This window comes from Manis javanica, chromosome 3 (assembly GCF_040802235.1).
Source record: "Manis javanica isolate MJ-LG chromosome 3, MJ_LKY, whole genome shotgun sequence".
Lineage (NCBI taxonomy): Eukaryota > Metazoa > Chordata > Mammalia > Pholidota > Manidae > Manis > Manis javanica.
The window spans coordinates 137,989,426-138,012,374 of record NC_133158.1 but is presented as its reverse complement, the minus strand read 5'-3'; positions in this window follow the sequence as shown (position 1 = coordinate 138,012,374).

The window sequence follows — 22,949 nt, the reverse complement described above, 5'->3', positions numbered from 1 at the left end:
ACTGTTGTTTATGTATTATCTTTTCTCTTTCTTCTTTTAAAGGCCTCTCTTTAAACTTTCCTTTAGCATTTCATGTAACAAAACATTTTAAAATTCATCAAAGAGGACCCCTTCACATTAATGAAGTGAGGTTTTAGTGTGTGAAAAAATGTTCTCTCCATAATTCCAATATGAAGCTACAAGTGAAATCTAAGAATACAGCATGAGCCCAAGTTCTTGGGTATCATTAATTTTAATTTTCTCAGTAAGATTTATTAACTTCTGTTCTGTTATTTGGGCTTTCTCTAAAGTTTTGTTCTTATCAGACCCTTTATCCAACTGGGCAGTTCAGGTCAATTTATCACACAATTTATGTTCCTTTTTTTCTACAGAAACGGTCAAAGGAATCAGATCACACTGAGCCAGCTTGACTTAGAGCTAACAAGACTGCTTTATCTTTCATTTTTAAACATTATAATGTATTTTGCATCGATTAAATGCTTTTTGCATGGTATTTCAACTTGGTTCATTAAAATAGCTATGTAAGAAAGAAAAATTCAGAGATTTGCAACATATGACTACATGGACTTAAACAAAAGGATGTGCATTTGTGAATTACCTGTAATCATTGAAAGTAGGCATACTTTGTCCACTATCAAGATAATCCAAGGTTTCAAACTATTCAGTAAAAGTTTTGAAACTGAATACAAATAATTTCTTTGAAAATTAAATCTCCAATGAAAAACAGCAGATGGATATTTGCATATAATTTTCATAAAAATAGATTCCAAATTCCTATGACAAAATATTAAATATAAAAATAAAAAGACATGAGGGAAATGTGAATAATTTATTACAATAAATTGTGTATATGGTATTTTTTAAAATCACAGTTAAGTACCCAAAGTTCCAATATCTTCCATCTGGTAGCAGTATTATAATCTTGCTTAAAAGTTAGCATGCCATAGAATAAGGTAATAATAATATTGCAATATAATTTTTAATGAACTAGAACAACATTGAAGTTGGCAAAAAATTATAGTTTTATTTAAATTCTCAAACTGTTGAAAAAGTGAAACATCCACAAAACCCTAGGAAGTTTTTCTTATATTTTAAAACTTAAATGATTGAATAATAACAGAAAGAAGCAAAGAAATTATAATGAAACTAGAAAATAAAATGAGCACAAAATATTCTATAGCTGTAGAATATTCAAACAAGTAAACAAACAAGCAAACAATCAGTGAATGTCCCTAACTCTTATTCAAAAAGGGTCTCAAAGGTGACATGCTCCCAGAATTATGAATAAGATATTATTTGTTAGCAATTGAAAGATACAAAGAAACTAAGAAAGGAAAACTCATTACCTGACACACTTACTAATATTTGACAAGAGAGCCAGGAACACACAATGGGGAAGAGCTATTCTCTTCAATAAATGGTGATGGGAAAACTGTATAATCACCTGCAGAAAAATTAAACTGGACCCTTAGCTTATAGCAGGCACAAAATTAACTCAAAATAGATTAGAATTAAATGTAAGACCTGAAACCATGAAACTCCTAAAGCAAATATAGGACAAAGCTGTGGAAAGAAGGACGCCTGCCATGAGTGGATTTGAGGGCAATATGCTAAGTGAAGAAAGTCAGGCAGAGGAAGATAAGTACTGAATTATATCCCTTATATGTGAAATCTAAAAAAGCTGAATCCGTATAGAAAGAAAATAGAATGGCAGTTACCAGGGGCTGTTATGGTGGGAAAATGGGAGATGTTGGTCAAAGAATACAAACTTCCAGTTAGAAGATGAATAAATTCTGCAGACTATAATGAACAATGTGATTATAGTTAATAATACTGCATTATACACATGAAAATTGCTATGAGAATAGATCTTTAATTCTCACCACCAAATAGGAAATGGTAAGTATGGGACATGAGAGGTGTTAGCTAACAAGAGGGTGGTAATCATATAGCAACATATAAGTGTAGCCAGTCAACACATGTACACCCTAACTTACACAACGTTATACATCAATAATATTTCAATAAAGGTACAAGAAAGAAACAAAAAATATTATTATAAAGGAATTAAACATCCAAATTAATAAAGGAAGAATCAATGAAATAAAAAACTTCAATACAACTTGATAATGACTAAAACATAAATAAATGCCAGGCTAACTTCATAGAAATAATCTGCATTTCCCCTTTTTCTTCAGAAACAGTGAAAAGGTCATTAGAATTATATGTTAGTTAAAGGCAACTATTATACGAAACTGCTTATTCAAGTTCTGTGTTTCTTAAGTAAGGAGTGAAATTTTGACAACTGTATTTCTTCTATGGTAATTTTCTGCTTGGATTTCTACCCTGATAGAATAGTTCTTGTCATATATATTTATCCTAGAGGAATCACAGAACATCCATAATCTCAAAATATGGTTCAAATAACTTGTGATTATTTGAAATAACTCTTTAACAGGTAATTTGTCCATTATCATTTTCTGTTTATTAATTTGTTCTTTCTCCACTTTTTTTCTTGATTTGAAATGTTGATTTATTTTGTAATTATTATGAAGGTCAACTTCTTATATTTAACAGGCCCTGTAATTTTTTCTGTTTTCAAAATTACTGATTTAAATCATTAAGTTATCAAGTAACAGCAACAATAATAATAGTTAAAATTAAATGGTGCTTACTGTCCATCAAATACCATCTTAACTGCTACTCTACTGGGTAGATATTTTTAATTCAGTTTCATAATAAGTGTAAGTTAGCTTAGAAAATTTAAGAAAAATGTATATGTCATATGGCTAGAATACAGCACAGGTAGGTTTTGAATGCCTTTAACTTCCAAAAGTTGAATACCTTTTAGATTCAAAGCCCACCTATACTATACCATTTTACCATCCAAGCTCTTTAAACCACTTTTGTCTGACTATTGAGCAATCAATCCTATAACTAAATGGAATCACTGAGACAAAGGAAAATTTCAGCAGATAATTTGTTGTTGATTGATTTTAGATATCTTCATTAGTAGACCTGATTAGTTATGAACTAATTTATTCAATAATTTGCCAAAACCAACCAGCAAACAAATGTAAAGTTGACTTCTCATAATCTTATTCTCTAAGGATAATTCTGTTAATTTATTGTTTTACAAACCCTTTAATCAATTTACCAGAAAGAATTAGTATTCTTATTACATGGATGTGGGCTTGGAAGATCACAAAGATTATGACTTAACACCAAATTTAGGACTCCAACTCAGAATCTAGGGCTTATTCTAATTGAATATGATGTTTCCTCAGAGCTGGTCAGAAAATGGGAAATGATAAAGGTTAGTAATATTGAAACTGTCAATATTTACTTACTTTCTCAACCAAACTTTTTATAGAAAGAGAGCAAGGAAGTATATATGAAAGGAAAAAGCCCTTCTCATTGAAAAAGATGAGTAAAATTTTTTTTCTTACACTTAAATTTCACTCTGTATTTTATTTACTAAGTATAAAATATTAATCAAAATCTAAAAGTCAGGACTGTTTCTTAAAAAGTATACTTAGCGGGGTGCCACCCGCAATTCATTTTAGCCTGTTTCCATCCCTCCATCTTCTGTACCACAGTCCCACTGACCCCCATATAGATAACCATTTGCATTTGTTTCTAGCTTACATTTCCTTTTTTGTTTTGCACAAAGAAGTACGTATATACTTGTTCTTTGAACATGAAAGGTAGTGTTTAATGAATAATCTTTTATACTTTGCAATAGTCATTTAGCAATGTATGCTCTAAAAGTCATTCTATATCAGTTGATAGGTCTTTCTCATTGTAGTCTTTTGGGTGGATAAAAGATTACAGTCTATCCAACCATTCTTCTTTGTTTGGGCATAATAGGTTATTTCCAGTTTTTGTGTCTGTATGTGTTTTCATTTTGTTGTGGAGGTTTATCTTCAGGGTAAATTCCAAAAAGTGGGAGTTAGGTTAATTGGGGCTTTTGTTCAATATTTCAAAGTCTTTTCCAAATGAATTCTACCAGTATGCATTCCCATCATTAGGGTATGAGAGTGCCTCTTTCCACACAGATGCACTGAGATAATGTACTGTTAAACTTTTAATTTTCATATACCTGACATTTCACTTACTTGATAAATGTGACATGGTCGGTCAGCAGTGTTAAGGCTTTGTGGTTTCCATCTCTCCGCTGAGATTACCCATCTATTAATGCATGCTGTCCACTTTTCTTTTAGAAACTTTAAACATATTAATCAGTTATTTTACATTCACTGATAGTTTCCACACCTAAGTAATCTCTGAGTCTTGTTCTGTTTATTTCTCTTTATTGTGTGTGGGGCTTTTTTGCCTCTTTTTTTGATTGAAAGCTGGACATCATGTGTAGAACAGTAAAAACTGAGGTGAAAATATATTTATCTGGAAATAAGCATTCTTCTTCTAGGATTTTGTTGCATATTGGTAGGGGTTAAATTAATCTAATCAAGAGTTGAGCGGGTTTTCAGATTTTGTGCTTGCCAAGATTATTCTTAGTGCACAACTGACTCCAAAGTCCTCCAGCATTATTTTGTCCCTAGGTGAGCGTTGGTTTGCTGGAGGGTTCTGCTTAATGTTTCTATTTTACCCTCAAATTTAGACTTTCCTTATAAGCCAAAACCTCAGAGATAGCCTCATTTAAGCTCTTCCCCCATCCCCAGTGGCAGATTGCTGTTCATTGGTACTGAACACTTCTAATACACTGTGGTGACAGTGGTGAGGTGGAGGGGCTCTTCCTGTTGTTTTATTTTGGCCTTGTAGATGATACTCGTCTCTCAGTCTCAGGGCTGGGGATTTTACAATGGTCCTACTCTCCCCAATGGTGTAGGGAATTTCCAAAGACTCGGGCTTTCGACATTTTCCTGTGCCTTCCTCAGGAATGAAAGCTTTTGCTTGTTTGTTTCTATTTTGTTTTGTTTTGTTCTCCATGTCCTTCACTAGCTGCTGAAGGAAAATAAAACCGTCTTGGTGGGGCTTTGTGCCTTTCCCGCAGTAGCAGCTCCACCCCTTACCCTCACCTGCACCAGGAGAGAGATGGTTTCCAGCCCCCTGCCCTGCCCCTCATCTTTTCCAGCATATTTTACTGGGGGAGATCCATGAAGAAGAACCTAAGATTAAATGTAAAGCTGCTTGTGCCTGTGGGTTCCCAGGGGTCTGTACAATCCCTTTAGCCCATAGCCTGCCTTTACTAATTTACTGAAAATTTTGACTGAAATCTTACCATGTCCTGGTGGCTAACTTTTCATTCTGGGTTCTGACCTAGATATGTGTTTCTTCTCTTCTTAGAGGTATCTATCTTCCTTTAGATTTTAGACTAGTTGGTTACTGTGCAATCTCAGCTCTCACATGGATTCCAGAAATTACATGATTCTATAGATTATATGGATTTTCCTATCGTTAGGGTGGGATCAATGAACCTTAAGTAGAAGATGGAAGTCCTTTCCATCTTTGTCTAATGAGTAGTGAAATTGAATATCTCTTTCTATGTTTAGGGGCAATATACATATACATTCCACTTTAGTATTAACTTTTGGTCTTATTTCCTCAATTTTATTTATTTTGATGGTGAGTTAACCTATCAACATATATTGATATAACTAATGCATTTGGTCTCAATTCTGTTATAATATTTTATAATTATTATAATTCTCATGTAAAAGATATTATTTGTTTTGCTTTTTTAAATCTTTTTCTTTTTGTTAAGTAGAGATGTTATAGTTCTTTTCCAGTGATTTTCTTTGGATTTATATCTTTTCAAAGGTAGTAAGCTTATTTTTTAATTTAAATTTTACTTTCTAGTTTGTTCATCTTTAACTGAATCTTTTAACTTACAACTTATTGCTTCCAAATTCACAATAGCTATTAATTATGACATTTGGGAATGAAAATAAGAATTTTTAGGAATTTCTGAATCATTAATTATTCTTTACTTTTACAATATTTTATTTACATTTCTAATAATTAAAATTTAAGTTTCATAGCTTTTGCACAGAATTAAGAGCTAGAAAATTATCAGAAACTGATAAACACCAGATTATTACTGGTTTTCAAATGACATCATCTCAGATATCCTAGCAAGATTAACAAGACCATTTCAATTCATAATTTCCTTAAAGATGATTTTGCATCCAAAAATTATTTTTGAAGTAACATTTATAGGATTTGTGTAAAGTATACCCTATTTGCACATTTATTAATATTAATCTTATTTATAAGAATGATTGATAGCAATAGATAGGGTCACTTAAAAATTTTCAAAGATTACACACAATTTCTTGGTTGTAACTGGTTACTATTATTAAAATGTTTTCTATATATAAAGTGCAGTTTTTTTTATTTCCACCTTTTAAATTGATATTTTATTTCTGATTCATAGTAAACATTATATAGTATATTTTGGACAAATGACTGAAAAAGAAAATCAACAGCAGCTTAATGACAGAAAATAAATTAAACTGTCATGAAAAAACATATCCAGGTTACAAGCATTTTTGAAGACTTCCAATCCTTAACACACAGGAATTCACACTTATGTAGTTAAGTTATCTGAGACCCCTTTTTGAACAGCATAGGCTTGTAAATTAATTATTGAAATAAATTTGTTACATGGTTGTTAGTTTTCAAGGTGTATATAACATTGTGAATCCTGCTTTTTATTTGACAAATATTATCTTTATTTGATGGTATTTTAGGTAGAATTTTGTTATTTACTGTATATGTTATTATCTTGATGGAATTATATATAGTAATTTATTCATAATGAACTTCAGCCTAAATCTTATATAAAAATTACCTCGATATGGAATGTTTGAATATAAAATGTAAAAACTATAAACTATTTAGAAGTAAAAATAGGAGAAAATCTCTGGAACATAGGGTTTAATAAAGACTCCCTAGACATAACACCAAGAGCACAAAATATACAAGCAAAAAATGGATAAATGGGACTTCAATAAAATTAAAAACTGTTCTCTGCAAAAGATCGTTTTTAAAAAATTGGTTAGTTAGATGAGGTGGGTGAGGGGTCCAAAGAGGCACAAAAATCTTAATCACAATATAAGTTCATCACAAGGATGGTAGTGCAGCATGGAGAATATCGTCAGTCATTCTGCAACATCTTTCTATGTTGACAGGTAGCAACTGCACAAGTTGGGGTGAGTACTTAATAATGTGGGTAACTGATAAATCACTGTTTTATATATGTGAAACCAATATAATATTGTATATCAACTATAATTTAATTTAAAATTTTTAAAAAAATAAATGGAAAGATGAGCTACCCAGGAGGAAATATTTACAAATCATAGTTGTTTATATCCAGAAAATGTTACTGAAGATGTCCATGCAAAAAGATGTTCACCATCACTAGCCTCAAGAGAAACAAACTTTAAGACCACAATGAGATACTACTACACATCTATTAGAATGGATAAATTAAAAAAATAATGATAACACAAAATGATGGCAAGGATACAGAGAAACTGGATCTTTCATATCCCCACATTGCTGGTGGGAATATATAATGGAACAGACACTCTGGAAAACAGTTTGGCAGTTTCTTATGAATAATTATAGCATTACCTAGTTATCCCACTTCTGGGAATTTGTACCACAGAAATGGAAACTTACACTTTTGGTTACTTGTTACTATGTTTACAGAATAATCTATCATTTTCTGTAAGGGAAAACCTTTTTATTTTCAAACAAATGTCTTTTGCAAAAATTAATGGCTAGATTATGGGTATTTTTATTTGGTTGCTCATGTTCTATTTTGAAATGTGTTGTATTTTTCAAAGGTGTTAACTAAACCTGAGCCAAAGGAAGAAGATATTAATAGAAGAATAGTTTCCAAAAAGCAGATTAAATAATTTAAAATATTGCATAAATGATAGAAGGGGGAATATGCTCACCTAAACATCTAGTATATTTAGTTGTGATAGGAGATTTGCTAAACATATAAATATAGATTAGGGAGCTTTAAAGTCTGTATAATGCACTTTTAACTTCTGTGTATTGACTGATTCATGACAAAAATTATAGGAATAAAAAAATAAACAAAAGAAAAAAACCAATTACCTAGTCAGATATTACTGTGTTTACAAAACTTTGTTGGGTATTATGGGTAACAGCTGTAGGGAGAAACAAAAGAAGTAAGAAAATGGTTGTGATTATATAGAAGCTTTCTTGTTAGTTGTGCAAACAAAAGTAGCACAGAAACAAAAAAGAAGGAAACAAAATGATAAGGAATATAATTCAATGTTAATCTTTTCATACCATTTTGTAAATTGAATTACTGATGCTGATTGCTCGTCAAGAACTGGTGTATTAATAGAACTATGAGCTGGAGTCACTCTTTGCAATGTCAAAAGTCCAGAGAATTCATTATGGAGATAAAGGCCTTCCATGGTATAGAAAGAGATTCAGGAAAGAAGGATGCAGTTGGAGAGCATTACCATTACTCATGCTGGAAAATTAATTCCACTAAGGCAAGAAATATGTCTCATTTGTCTTTAGGAATATTAAAATATGGTAGGAGAGATAAATATTTACATAAATTATTATTTCCAAGGTATGATGTAATGTTTAAATAAAATGTGATTTCCAAAAGAGTGAGATTATTTCCAGCTGAGGAAAAGACTTCACATTTAAACTAACTGGTGAAAATGCCTAAAGAATAGATTAGAGAATATTTATCCAAGATAGAAAATAGATCATAAGAAAAGACACCAAGGTAGACAATTTCATGACATGTTTGGAGATCTAGTATAGTGTGGGAAATTATCATAAGAAACCAGGCTGGAAATGTAGGTTGAGTTTCATAGTGGATATCTGATAATAGGCCATAAGTAGTACAGATTTTTGAAACAGAAAACTTATATGATTAAATCTTTATTTTAGAAGAATAAAAAAACCTTTAACATTAGGATAAAAAATGGATCGAAAGGAAATCAAGAGGTGACTGTAACAGTAGCCCCAATTGTAGGAAGTTAAGAGCATTAGGAGAGCAGGGGAAATAATGGAAGACATATGGAGCCCTGTGTAAATATGAAAAACCATAATAAACCTATACAGAGTTACAAGCTTATAGTAGCAAATACTGAGAGGAGAGAGACAAGAAGGGGGAGGGGAAAGAATTTACCAGGAGGGAGGAGAATGAAGAGGATCATAAAAGCAGGTGTCAACAAATACTTGGTAAACTGACTTGCCCTCGTTCATTACACTTTTTACCTAAGAACAGCAATGAACGGTTTATTGTCTCTTCCCCCTTGGAGCCCATGCTTTCATTGTGTAAATATGTAAAAATTATAATGACATGATATTATGTTAAAATAGAAAAATTAGTAAGTTTATGCCTGTGCTGAGAGGTGGAGAGCTAAAATATTTTAGAAGGGAGTTGATAATTAAATAAATATGCCTGAAAATTTTTCAAGTTTTATTACACTTAGATTTTGCAACCATTAAACCATCATTTAGATAAATCCTAATTATACAGATTTCCAGAGCTCCGAATAATGCAGTGACAACACATACATTTGTATGTCAAAAGTACTATCTTGGCTTTTATTCCACATTCATTGAAAATAATTAGAAGAAAGAAAACTATATACATTATAGGAACAATTATATCTTGGGAATTTATAAACCAAATTCTGCCTCAGCTTATTTATACAAACTCATTAAAGCATTAGTGTATTAACTGTGGCATGTAGATGAACTTGAGTGAAAACTAATGAACCAAAAAAGAACCACAGGTCCAAATGAGATAAAATATTTCTTGCTTCTGTCTTACTGACAAGCAAAAGAAAATTGCTTAATGCCTTGGAAATCCCTCTCCATCCAAAAATCAATTTGCCATAGCTTCTGATAACACATTTTTATGCAATCAAACTAAAATGATTCAATTCATTTCATAAAATTATTTCTTGACTTTCATATGTAGCACAATATTCAACTTCACGTGCATGGAAAAATAAGTATCTGAAGTACCTGAATTCTAAAAGACACTTTTATGAATTCCACAGAGCAAAGAAAATTATTTTCTTCTCATTAAATCTCCTCATTCTAATTTTAATTTCTTTGGCTTGTCACAAGAAATACAAGTATCTGAGAAGTAGTCTTAAAATATGAAGTTGTGCTCTATTCAGTCCTCAGAAAGCAGGCTTTGATCTTATTCTGGGTATTAAGAATGCATAAAAATGATGCCAGATCATCTACTTAGTTCTAGAAAATAAAAAGTGGCTTGAAATAAAGAATGAATTAACTAACTCACTTCCAAGACCTATTTTTTCCCTTTTATCTACTTTAATAGCAAGACACAAAAACAAAATATCAGTTTCAGCTATAACCTGTGGAATCTGTTCTAGGCTACGATTGCCGTGCTTTGCATACGTTTCCCATTCTGAAGCAGTGACATGAAAGAACAAAGGGAATACTAAGGAAGCAAAGTTTCCAGTCCTCTTCACCCTTTCCTTCAGCCGTACCAACCTTAGAATATGGTTTATGACATTAACAAACAATCATATATCTTTATATTAGGAATCATATACAGATCATGAAGTCCTACCCCTCCTTCCAAGGTACAAATAATATTAAAGAATCCATGGATGCCTCTATCATTTCGCATCTGATCTTTAGAACATTGTGACCTAAAACATTTGCTCACATACTTAATACTATTCTGGCCCTGGAGGACACTTCTCCACATCTTCTGTCTTCTGTTTTCAAAGGAAACAATGCCTGCCTCTAGATGATGTGCGATTTTTGTGGCTTCTGAATTTGGTGCGTTCAAAGACTGACTCAGGTAGTCTAAACTGAATGGTGGATTTGAGTGTTTAAGTAGTAGGAAAACAAGCTAACTTCACTAATCCTTCCTTTCAAGGTGAATATAGTAGAATCCTGCATAAAAATGTGCCATTTCCTAGTGGTTTCTATGGTTATTTTTTTTTGAGAGGGCATCTCTCATATTTATTGATCAAATGGTTGTTAACAACAATAAAATTCTGTATAGGGGGGTCAATGCTCAATGCACAATCATTAATCTTTCTCAAGCCTAGTTCTCGTCAGTCTCCAATCTTCTGAAGCATAACGAAAATGTTCTTACATAGTGAATGAATTCTTACATAGTGAATAAGTTCTTACATGGTGAACAGTACTAGGGCAGTCATCACAGAAACTTTTGGTTCTGATCACGCATGATGAACTATAAACAATCAGGTCAAATATGAATATTCATTTGATTTTTATACTTGATTTATATGTGGATCCCACATTTCTCCCTTTATTATTATTATTATTTTTATTTTTAATAAATAGCTGAAGTGGTAGGTAGATGCAAGATAAAGGTAGAAAACATAGTTTAGTGTTGTAAGAGAGCAATTGTAGATGATCAGGTGTGTGCCTGTAGACTATGTGCTAATCCGAGCTAGACAAGGGCAATAAAACATCCACGGATGCAGAAGCTTTCTCTCAACACAGGGGGGGGGCGGTGAGGTTCTAAGCTTCACCACTGTTCTTCCCCAATTTCTCACCTGATGGCCCCCCTGTGACTGTGCCTGTCTTAGGTTGTTCCTCCCTTGAGGAATCTTACCCGTCTCTGGCTAACCAGTCATCTTCCGGGGCCATACAGAGAAATGTAAAGTTGGTAAGTGAGAGAGAAGCCATATTGTTTGAAAAGGTTACTTTTTACTTCTTTGCAGATTTATGCCCTGTGGCTTCTATGCCCCGCACTTGTCTCGAGGTATCTTTACCACTTGGAAGAAATATGATACTCAGTAAATTCGATATGAGGCACGAATTCTATTTAAGGGTTGTAATTAGGAAGGAAGAAGAAAAGCTATAGAGGTAGCATATGGAAGAAAACATGGGAGGATTGATTATTTCTTTGACATATCTTATTGTAGAGTACCTTAAGTATGTATAGGTTTTAAACTACTAACTAACTTGTGCACACATATTAACATAATAGGAATACGGTGACATAAAACAAAGCAAATCTACAATTACCAGCCATCTCCAGTGAAGCCAAGAAAACCATTTAGGCACCCTAGGCATTTGTGAAAATTTGTCTATGATAAGATGGATATTGTCCAACTGTACTTGAACAGTCTGAGAGAAATCAGACAAATTAAAGCAGCCCATTTCTGGGATCTGTTCACATCCCATATGTTCTTTTAACCGTAGATAGTCTATAGTCATAAGATTTTGGAGCGCTACAACTTGCACCCCTCCCAACTCTTGGTTGAGTTCCAACAGTACAGATCCGGTCAAATTCGTTGTCTCACTGTATGCACATGCCAGCCTAGACATCTCCCTCCTCATTCCAATGGCAAGTCCAGGAAACGGTGGGGTGGACGCAGCCACAACCGCAGCATCACCCGGATCCCTGTGGAGGCTTTTTGATGATCATCCTCCAGCACGAGTCCTCCAGAGAGTGCTGATGCCGGAAGCTCCTCCTCATATTGTATCTTAGTTCATTTTCTGGGTAGCCAAGCTAGGCCTTGATCTTCTGCATAGAAACAAACAGACCCTTTGCCCACACTTTGACATGCCCTCTATACCACTGTGCAGAACTCATTGGAGGTCAGCACACAGGAACTGCTTTTTTTCTTTTTTTTTCTTTTTTTTTCTTTTAATTTTTATTAAGAGAACGGAATATTATCAGAAAAGAGTACCCCCATAGCTGATCATCTGACACCCTTTAAGTGATCAACATTAAGGATATTTAAAGCATGCGTTAATCTTTGATTTACCAACGGTGTTTTTTTTAATCTTTAATCTACACTTACATGAAGAATACTATGTTTACTATGCTCTTCCCTATATCAGGTCCCCCCTAAAAAACACCTTACGGTCACTGTCCATCAGCACAGCAAAATGTAGAATCACTACTTGTCCTCTCTGTGTTGTAGAGCCCTCCCTCCCCTTTCACCCTCCCCCCCAATGCATGCTAATCTTAATACCCCCTTCTTCTTCACCACCCTTTTCCCACCCTGTCCACCCATCCTCCCCAGTTCCTTTCCCTTTGATACCTGTTAGTCCATTTTTGGGTTCTGTAATTCTGCTGCTGTTTTGTTCCTTCAGTCTTTCCTCCATTCTTATACTCCACAGATGAGTGAAATCATATGGTATTTCCCTTTCTCCGCTTGGCTTATTTCACTGAGCATAATACTCTCCAGCTCCATCCACGTTGCTGCAAATGGTAGGATTTTTCCTCTTCTTATGGCTGAGTAGTATTCCATTGTGTATATGTACCACATCTTCTTTATCCATTCATCTACCGATGGACATTTAGGTTGCTTCCAATTCTTGGCTATTGTAAATAGTGATGCGATAAACATAGGGGTGCATCTGTCTTTCTCAAACTTGATTGCTGCGTTCTTAGGGTAAATTCCTAAGAGTGGAATTCCTGGGTCAAATGGCGAGTCTATTTTGAGCATTTTGATGAACCTCCATACTGCTTTCCACAATGGTTGAACTAATTTACATTCCCACCAGCAGTGTAGGAGAGTTCCCCTTTCTCCACAGCCTCGCCAACATTTGTTGTTGTTTGTCTTTTGGAAGGCAGCTATCCTTACTGGTGTGAGGTGATACCTCATTGGAGTTTTAATTTGCATTTCTCTGATAATTAGCGATGTGGAGCATCTTTTCATGTGTCTGTTGGCAATCTGTATTTCTTTTTTAGAGAACTGTCTGTTCAGTTCCTCTGACCATTTTTTAATTGGGTTATTTGTTTTTTGTTTGTTGAGGCATGTGAGCTCTTTACATATTCTGGACGTCAAGCCTTTATCGAATCTGTCATTTTCAACTATATTCTCCCATACTGTATGGTTCCTTTTTGTTCTATTGATGGTGTCTTTTGCTGTACAGAAGCTTTTCAGCTTAATGTAGTCCCACTTCTCATTTTTGCTGTTGTTTTCCTTGCCTGGGGAGATATGTTCAAGAAGAGGTAAGTCATGTTTATATCTAAGAGGTTTTTGCCTATGTTTTTTTTCAAGAGTTTAATGGTTTCATGACTTACATTCAGGTCTTTGATCCATTTTGAGTTTACCTTTGTATATGGGGTGAGACAATGGTCCAGTTTCATTCTCCTACATGGAGCTGTCCAGTTTTGCCAGTACCATCTGTTGAAGAGACTGTCATTTTGCCAGTGTAGGTCCATGGCTCCTTTATCAAATATTAATTGACCATATATGATTGGGTTAATTTCTGGAGTCTCTAATCTGTTCCACTGGTCTGTGCCTCTGTTCTTGTGCCAGTACCAAATTGTCTTGATTACTATGGCTTTGTAGTAGAGCTTGAAGTTGGGGAGTGAGATCCCCCTTACTTTATTCTTCTTTTTGAGGATTGCTTTGGCTATCTGGGGTCTTTGGTGTTTCCATATGAATTTTTGAGTTATTTGTTCCAATTCATTGAAGAATGTTGCTGGTAATTTGATAGGGATTGCATTAAATCTTTATATTGCTTTAGGCAGGATGGCCATTATGACGATATTGATTCTTCCTAGCCATGAGCAGGGGATGAGTTTCCATTTGTTAGTGTCCCCTTTAATTTCTCTTAAGAGTGACTTGTAGTTTTCAGGGTATAGGTCCTTCACTTCTTTGGTTAGGTTTATTCTTAGGTATTTTATTCTTTTTGATGCAATTGTGAATGGAATTGTTTTCCTGATTTCTCTTTCAATTGGTTCATTGTTAGTGTATAGGAAAGCTACAGATTTCTGTGTGTTAATTTTGTATCCTGCAATGTTGCTGTATTCCGATATCAGTTCTAGTAGTTTTGGAGTGGAGTCTTAAGGGTTTTTTATGTACAGTATCATATCCTGTGCAAATAGTGACAGTTTAACTTCTTCTTTACCAATCTGCATTCCTTGTATTTCTTTGTTTTGTCTGATTGCCATGGCTATGACCTCCAGTACTATGTTAAATAACAGTGGGGAGAGTGGGCATCCCTGTCTGGTTCCCGATCTCAGAGGAAATGCTTTCATCTTCTCGCTGTTCAGTATAATGTTGGCTGTGGGTTTATCATATATGGCCTTTATTATACTGAGGTACGTGCCCTCTATTCTCATTTTGTTGAGAGTTTTTATCATGAATGGATGTTGAATTTTGTCAAATGCTTTTTCAGCATCTATGGAGATGATCATGCGGTTTTTGTCTTTCTTTTTGTTTATGTGTTGGATGATGTTGATGGATTTTCGAATGTTGTACCATCCTTGCATCCCTGGGATGAATCCCACTTGGTCATGGTGTATGATCCTTTTGATATACTGTTGAATTCTGTTTGCTAATATTTTATTGAGTATTTTTGCATCTACATTCATCAGGGATATTGGTCTGTAATTTTCTTTTTTGGTGGGGTCTTTGCCTGGTTTTGGTATTAGGGTGATGTTGGCTTCATAGAATGAGTCTGGGAGTATTCCCTCCTCTTTTATTTTTTTGGAACACTTTAAGGAGAATGGGTATTATGTCTTCTCTGTGTGTCTGATAAAATTCCGAGGTAAATCCATCTGGCCCTGGGGTTTGTTCTTGTGTAGTTTTTTGATTACCGTTTCAATTTCTTTGCTCGTAATTGATTTGTTTAACTTTTGTGTTTCTTCCTTGGTCAGTCTTGGGAGGTTGTATTTTTCTAGGAAGTTGTCCATTTCTTCTAGGTTTTCCAGCTTGTTGGCATATAGGTTTTCATAGTAGTCTTTAATAATTCTTTGTATTTCTGTGGGGTCTGTCATGATTTTTCCATTCTCAATTATGATTATGTTGATTTGTATTGATTCTCTTTTTCTCTTAATAAGTTTGGCTAGAGGCTTATTTATTTTGTTTATTTTCTCAAAGAACCAACTCTTGGTTTCGTTGATTTTTGCTATCGTTTTATTCTTCTCAATTTTGTTTATTTCTTCTCTGATCTTTATTATGTCCCTCCTTCTGCTGACTTTAGGCCTCATTTGTTCTTCTTTTTCCAGTTTCGATAGTTGTGATGTTAGACTATTCATTTGGGATTGTTCTTCCTTCTTCAGGTGTGCCTGGATCGCTATATACTTTCCTCTTAAGGCTGCTTTCACTGCATCCCACAGAAGTTGGGGCTTTGTGTTGTTGTTGTCATTTGTTTCTATATATTCCTTGTTCTCTATTTTGATTTGTTCATTGTTCCATTGATTATTTAGTAGCATGTTGTTAAGCCTCCATGTGTTTGTGAGCCTTTTTGTTTTATTTGTAGAATTTATTTCTAGTTTTATATCTTTGTGGTCTGAAAAACTGGTTGGTAGAATTTCAATATTTTGGAATTTACTGAGGCTCTTTTTGTGAGCTAGTATGTGGTCTATTCTGGAGAATGTTCCATGTGCACTTGAGAAGAATGTATATCCTGTTGCTTTTGGATGTAAAGTTCTATAGATGTCTGTTAGGTCCATCTGTTCTAGTGTGTTGTTCAATGCCTGTGTGTCCTTACTTATTTTCTGCCAGGTGGATCTATCCTTTGGGGTGAGTGGTGTGTTGAAGTCTCCTAAGATGAATGCATTGCAGTCTGTTTCCCTCTTTAGTTCTGTTAGTATTTGTTTCACAAATGCTTGTGCTCCTGTGTTGGGTGCATATATATTTAGAATGGTTATATCCTCTTGTTGGACTGAGCCCTTTATCATTATGTAGTGTCCTTCTTTATCTCTTGTTACTTTCTTTGTTTTGAAGTCTATTTTGTCTGATATTAGTACTGCAACCCCTGCTTTCTTCTCACTGTTGTTTGCCTGAAATATGTTTTTCCATCCTTTGACTTTTAGTCTGTGCTTGTCTTTGGGTTCGAGGTGAGTTTCTTGTAAGCAGTATATAGATGGGTCTTGCTTTTTTATCCATTCTGTTACTCTGTGTATTTTGATTGGTGCATTAAGTCCATTTACATTTAGGGGGTGACTATTGAGAGATATGTACTTATTGTCATTGCAGGCTTTAGATTCGTGGTTACCAAAGGTTCAAGGTTAGCTTCTTTAGTATCTTACTGCCTAACTTAGCTCGCTTATTGAGCTGTTATATACACTGTCTGGAGATTCTTTTCTTCTCTCCCTTCTTATTCCTCCTCCTCCATTCTTCGTATGTTGTATGTTTTGTTCTGTGCTCTTTTTAGGAGTGCTCCCTTCTAGAGCAGTCCCTGTAAGATGCCCTGTAGAGGTGGTTTGTGAGAAGCAAATTCCCTCTGCTTTTGCTTGTCTGCGAATTGTTCAATCCTGCCATCAAATTTAAATGATAGTCGTGCTGGATACAGTATCCTTGGTTCAAGGCCCTTCTGTTTCGTTGCATTAAATCTATCATGCCATTCTCTTCTGGCCTATAGTGTTTCTGTTGAGAAGTCTGATGTTAGCCTGATGGGTTTTCTTTTATAGGTGACCTTTTTCTCTCTAGCTGACTTTAAAGCTCTTTCCTTGTCCTTGATCCTTGCCATTTTAATTATTATGTATCTTGCTGTTGTCCTCCTTGTATCCTTTCTGTTGTGGGTTCAGTGTATTTCCGTGGTCTGTTCGATTATTTCCTCTCCCAGTTTGGGGAAGTTTTCAGCAATTATTTCTTCGAAGAGACTTTCTATCCCTTTTCCTCTTTCTTCTTCTTCTGCTACCCCTGTAATATGAATATTATTCCTTTCGAATTGGTCACATAGTTCTCTTAGTGTTGTTTCGTTCCTGGAGATCCTTTTATCTCTCTCTATGTCAGCTTCTATATGTTCCTATTCTCTGGCTTCTATTCCTTCAATGGCCTCTTGCATCTTATCCATTCTGCTTATAAATCCTTCCAGGGATTGTTTCACTTCTGTGATCTCCTTCCTGACATCTGTGATCTCCCTCCGGACTTCATCCCATTGCTCTTGCATTTTTCTCTGTATCTCTGTCAGCATGTTCATGATTTTTATTTTGAATTCTTTTTCAGGAGGACTGGTTAGGTCTGTCTCCTTCTCATGTGTTGTCTCTGTGATCTTTGTCTGCCTGTAGTTTTGCCTTTTCATGGTTATAGAGATAGTTTGCAGAGCTGGTACGTGTGCCAGCTGGAAGAGCTTTCCTTCTTGTTGGTTTGTGGCCTTCCCCTCCTGGGAGAATAGCGACCTCTAGTGGCTTATACTTGGCAGCTGTGCAGACAGGGTTTCTGCTACCTGCCTGGTTGCTATGGAGTTTATATCCACTGCTGCTGTGGGCGTGGCCTGTCTGGGGCAGCTGCTCCAAAATGGTGGAGCCCCTTTGGAGGGGTAGCGGCTGGGAGGCTATTTATGTCTGTAATGGGCCTCTGTGCTCCCTGTTGCCCAGGGGGTTAGAGTGCCCAGAGATCCCCAGATTTCCTGCCTCTGGTCTAAGTGTCCTGTCCTGCCCCTTTAAGACTTCCAAAAAGCACTCTCCAAACCAAAACAACAACAACAACGAAAGAGGGAAAAAAAAAGGAAAAAATGCACGATTTTCTTTGTCCTTAGGCGCCGGTCTCAGCCACCCGCTCACCGGTCTTGCTGCCCTGTTTCCCTAGTATTAGAGTCCCTGTCCCTTTAAAGCTTCCAAAAAGCACTCACCTAAAAAAAAAAAAAAAACAGGAAAAATGCACGATTTTCTTTGTCCTCAGGCGCCGGTCTTTGGCACTCACTCACTGGTCTTGCTGCCCTGTTTTCTTAGTATTGGGGTCCCTGTTCCTTTATGGCTTCTACAAAGCACTTGCCAAAAAAGAAAAAAAACCACTCCTGTTTCTTTCCACCCGCCTGGAGCCGGGGGGAGGGGCGCTCGGTTCCCGCCAGCCCGGGGCTTGTATCTTACCCCCTTCGCGAGGTGCTGGGTTCTCGCAGGTGTGGATGTGGTCTGGATGTTGTCCTGTGTCCTCTGGTCTCTATTTTAGGAAGGGTTGTCTTTGTTATATTTTCATAATTCTATGTGGTTTTGGGAGGAGAGTTCCGCTGCTCTACTCACACCGCCATCCTGGCTCCCTCTATGGTCATTTTTTAACTTAAAAAAAAAAATCTAAGTAGTGACTCATTTCAATCATTTGACAAAATTTCATCACTTATTTTCCTGTTGCTACAAAGGGATTTTTCTCATCCTAGAAATGTAAAGATTATATTATTTAAGAATTTACTGCCTTCATTAAGAACTTGTAATAGGCGTAGGGTATGGACATCCATTGTCAGTTATCAATGCATTTTATACTACAAATCTGTTGTCATTCCTCAATTTCCTCTTACATAAATCAGCCGCATTTGACACAAATGAACATTCATCTTTTCTTTCTTCAAACCCTGTCTTTACTGGTCATTAGGACTGCCTTCTCTCCGTGTTCTAAGTTTCTGGTCTCACGAGCTCAGTCACCTTTGGTTGTCAAAACTTTGTTCCTAAGTCATTCCCTGGCCCTCCCACTGTAGTCACTGGGCTGAAAATACCAAACCCTCACTGATGATGTCCACATTCACAGCTGCAGCTCTGATGCCTCCCTTGAACTTCAGACACTTATCCCTCATCTTCCTATTGCTGTGTAATGGTCACCACAGGTCTAACATGTTCAGAAACACAAACTTTTGTTCTGTCCCCTAAACATGCCCCATCATTTTGGCAAATGAAAACTCCATTCTACTCCAATTCAAAGTCCATACAATGAAGCTTCTATTTCTCTTATATTTTATATTAGTAGATCTAACTGTGATTCTATAACCATATAAACTTATATGTATATTTTATATCTATATCTAGAATCCAAAACTTCTCACCACATTCACCCCTAAGTCTAATCCAACTAAAATTATTCCTCAACAGAAACAGTTTCCTAATTCATTTCCAAGCATCCATCTTGGCCTACCTAAGGTCAATTTTTCATACAACAGATACGTTCCTTGAAACAAAATCTGACCAGGTACTCTGCTCAAAATTATATAGTGACTGTTGGGCATTTTCATATTGAAGTACTTTCTAGAGTAAAGACAGGCCAATTCTGGGGCCCACAGTGAAGTCCGGTGCTCCCATTACTCTCCTGATCACACAGGGAAGGTGGCTCCCTCCAAACTGGACTGCGAAAACTGGGGGCCCTGTGTGTAGTAGAAAATCTATCTATCCTTTCCTCCTCAGGGCATCCTTTCTTATTTCTGTGCTTTTGAGCACTGTAGTCACTCACCTGGAATCTTGGTTCTTATGAAGGAATTTTTTCAGTTCATTGTTGTTCAAATTAGTGTTTCTGGATGAAGAAACAAACAAATGGTAGAAACTCCTATGCACCATTTTGCTGATGTCACTGTCTAGAGCTAATTTTTATTTTACTAAATTTTTTTCATCAAAGTTAATGATTTTTCTATTAATATTTCAAAGGTGATAATATGTTACATATAATCTTAAAATAGGTTATGTAATATTTGATACATAAAAAGCTATTTTATTTATATTTAATTATAAAAAGTAAACATCTATAAACCCTCCTTAATTTTATGAATTAGAAAAAATTAATACCATAGCATCTTTGTATTCTTCTCTGATCTTATCACCTTTATTATGTGTATTGTTTATCATTCTATTTACTTTTTTGTTTATTTTAGTCACATATGTAGTTATCTTTATCAATAAACTGTCTACTTTTTATTTTTACAGAAACTTAATAAAAATGCTATCATACTGCACATTTGCTGTTTTTACTCTACACTGATTCTAATATCCATCTATGTTGCTGCATGTAAACCTAGCAGATTCATTTTCACCCCTGTATAATAATCCATATGCTGTAATTTATTTATTCATTTTCCTGTCAATGAACATTTCAATTCTTTCCAGATTTTTGCCATTGTCAACAATACTGATAAGAAGATGTATGTGATTGCATACTGATAAACATATGCAAGAGTGTATTTGGGACATGTCCTGAGGAACAGAATTGGTGGATTATATGTATACACATATCCATCTTCAAAGTCTAGGGTCACATTGTCTTCCACAGTGACTGAGCCCATGCACCTTCTCAGCAACACTGGACGGGGTTCCTGTTGATCTACATTTTCATTGTTCATTCCAAATTTGACCACTTTATTTTTCCTTATTAAAAAAATATAGAATCCCTCCAAGTGTCTTCCCATCTCATTCAGAGTAAGAGCTAATAACAGACCTGCAAGGTCCTATGTGATCCTTCCCTACACCTTCTGGCTTCATCTCCTAGTCCTCCGCCCATGTTTTTCCCTTTCCAGCCACACAGGTTTCCCTGTCCTTTGAATACAGCAAGATCACTCCAAACTCAGGGTAATGCCTTCACAGGCAATATACCTGGCATACAACCCCTCCTACCACCCCATACTGCACTGTATCTTTCCTCACATGATTCCAAATGGCCGCCCAGACAGCTGACTTCCCTGATACTACTAAATCATGTGACACCTGGCATCACATATGCTCTCTGTCCTCTCCTCTCAGTTGATATTTTTTAGTACTTATCACCACCTGACTTATTATTTATTATTTTCTCATGTGTTTCTGCTGTGTCTCCCTCACATTGTAAGTTACACAGTGGCATGGATGCTGACTTCTTCTGTTATTGCTGTTTTATTAATAACTAGATAACTACCTGACACTGGTTGATTTTTCAATAAGAAATCATGAATCAAGGAATGATGATAGATAATGACCAAAATACACACTATTTCTTTTAATTTTCAAATTTTTGAGCCCACTGTGTTATGAGACTAGAACTGAGCCCTTTATAATATCAAATGGATTCATTCTTCAATAAACGTAAAATCTTTTCTTAAAATGGAGATGTTTCTAAACATTTTAATAAGTAACCATAAAATTTATTTAGTAGAAGAAAATATTTATATTTAAAAGTGGCCATGTGAACATTCAAAACAAATACAATTGAACATTAACAAAATCTTTGAATAATTTTCTCAATTTGTTTCTATTGAAGGATTTAAAATATTAATTGTAATGTGCCTGATGAAAATACAAGTATATTTATGCATAGAGATCAATTTATGGCACTTATTAGCATCCCATTTGTATACTATTTAATGTAGAATAATTATATTATTCATTATAACATTATTGTTTGACAAAATTTTTCCAAGTACTATGCAAATTACTTCCAAATTATTTCCAAATAAGTACACTTCCAAACAGTGTTTTGTTTTTTCAACATATTATTGTTTGAAGTACTTAGTGTTTTATTGAAGCTTCAGTTTTACTGAGATGCAGAAAAAAATAGAATTTCATTTTACAGTGATTGAAACAAACTTGTTTTGCAACTTTGAATTTTCTACCCTACTTATTTTTTTTGCTCTTGAACACTTTTTCAAGAGCTATTTAGTAAAAAGACCACCCCAACCTAGTGCTAAAATCAAATTTGTAAGGGCAATTGAGATGAAGCTCACAAGTACCTGAGAAATTCTGCCCCTCTCTGGGCTTCTATCTTGAAGGACCCATAAGCATGTGTCTCATTTTAGGAATCTATGGTTTTGTTTATTGTACTTTGGGGTTCGAAAATACATTCAAAGGCTTGTTGACTATTGTCATAGCTATTCAATAACATTGGGATATACAGCCAAAATGAATATAAAACTAGATGTAGTTGTGGAAGTGCAATGTTCTTGATTTTTTAATGGTTTCTTTAAAAACATATATACCAAGTGTAGGGTGTAATCTTCAAAAATATAGAAAAAAACACTCTTTTTTTGAGACTGAAGTATGGATGTCCTTTCTGTCCCTTTAAATATCTGTACTGACACTTGGTAAATTACCTGTAGAATGTTGATGTTTTCCATGAAAATCCATCATACATGCAACAAATGCCACAAATTCACTGTATTGTAGGTGGACTCAGCCAAAAGATCAGTTATTAAATAGACATAGTAATTTAGCCACCTGCTAAACCTCAGAAGCTGTTTATAGTTAAGAGTCACTGTCCCTTTGTAGATGCAGTAAATATATTTGTACTAGTGTTGTAAACAATTCTTCTATTAATTGA